The sequence below is a fragment of the Opisthorchis viverrini genome, assembly GCF_000715545.1.
Source record: "Opisthorchis viverrini unplaced genomic scaffold opera_v5_49, whole genome shotgun sequence".
Classification (NCBI taxonomy): domain Eukaryota; kingdom Metazoa; phylum Platyhelminthes; class Trematoda; order Opisthorchiida; family Opisthorchiidae; genus Opisthorchis; species Opisthorchis viverrini.
Genome location: NW_008751705.1, coordinates 110254 through 112116, shown reverse-complemented (window position 1 = coordinate 112116; position 1863 = coordinate 110254).

Genomic DNA, 1863 nt, shown 5'->3' with positions numbered 1-1863 from the left:
ATATAAAGGACACTGGGGATCATTGCAGGCACAACAAAACAAGGGGCGTCCCTTTTGGAAAGGTGTTCGGGTCATCAGTGCCAAAAGGGAAGGCATGACAAGCAAGATTTCGCAGTTGTACAGCCATATACCCCTACTTATTAAGTATAATTTACAAGTGAGAGCGTACTAATTTCAACCGTTCTTTTGTCGTTCACTCGATTAGTATTCGAACTTAGTGCTAACTTTTGGAAGTTTGTATACGTCCTGATTGTTACATCAGCGAGTACTAATCAGCGAAGAGATGGCCCATCAAACTCTGAATTTGGCGGGATGCACACTACTGGTGATTCCCGCTTTTTCAGGCCTCTAACACAGGGCAAAATCCCAAGTAAAAATTACCGAATTGCTTCGTGCTCCCATCAGTCATGTTGAAGTTGCCTTTATCCAGCTGAAAGGCAGGGGTGCAGCTAGACTTATTTCAGATTTCATCCTTATCCGGAATGCGACTTGGACGTTCTTCATTTCAGACAGTCTCTTACTTACCACTAGATGTCGATCGTCCAGCTGTAGCACCCTTTCGGTGTCTAGCTGCCATGCCACACGAAGGAGGCACGAGGGCTGGGATACTGCCAGGTTGACCAAGCCTGGACAGGGGAAGTCGAGTGGTAGAAGTCGGGTTCGAAACACGGACCTTCCGGTCAGTAAATTGCGCTCTAATCACTTGGTCTATCTCGCCCCCACGCTAGATGTACTGTGGAATTTTCGGTTCATCACCTAATGGGTACATCCGATGTCTGTGTCAAAGATGAAGTCTGATAGAGTACATATCCCCAAACTTATTGAGATTTACAATTAAGTTCGATACCAGTGCTTCTGTCCAAAAACTAGGACAGACAGAGATAGTGCGGAAGGTACGCGAACCGAGATGGAAGGATCTAACGCTCGAGTTCATCCCTCACGTTCGGTTATTTCCTTTTTTTCACAGCTTGAAGACGAACAGTGCGAGGTGGTGGCGTTCTGTTCGATCGTGCTGGTCACAATAAACAAACGGATCGAGAGTTTTCAGTTGTAAACCGGTTCAGTGCGAGAGTGGAGGACGGACATTACTAAGATTCCGTATTGCCTGCTAAGTAAAATGACCGATAACACTGGATTAACTGTCGTCACATGTGTGGACTGAGAGTGGAACAGCTAAGAGTGACCTTGAAGGTCCTGGTCTCTGAGCTGGGCAATTTCACTGCAAACGTTTTATCACCAATCCAGGCGTGGAGGCGAGATGGCCAAGTAGTTAGAATGTACTGGCCGGAAGGTCCGTGGTTCGAACCTGACCTCTTCCTCTCGATTTCCCCTATCTAGGCTTGGTCAACCTGGCAGTATCCCAACCCTCGTGCTTCCTTCGGGTAGCATGGCAGTTAGGCATCGAAAGGGTGCTATAGCTGGACGATTTCTTTCAGATGAACTATCGAACGGTTTAGGGGTAGAATAAAATTCAGTTGAATTGCGCATTCGTCGATTTAAGCAAGGTATATCACTACTTTACGCAGACCGATTCTCCTATAGTTCGACTCATTTGAAGCAAAGACACAACCAGCACTGCAGACGGAGAGAACACATCAAAGAGGATAAAAGGATTGTTGAAACGCCATGACAGAGATACCCAACACGTGCGTTTCGTTCGTGAGGAGGAAAGTTCACTACCACTTACCTTGATCTCATGTTTGTCTGTTCGTAATCATGACCTAGCATTCTTATAAGTGCGGTTTTTAGTTTATTCGTTCTCAGATGAGGAGAAGCCGTCACGAGGTAACTTGTCAATGACCACCTTTTGACGCGCACAAGGTCGGTCGGTATACATCCGCCATGGGAGTGCGCATTCTCTGG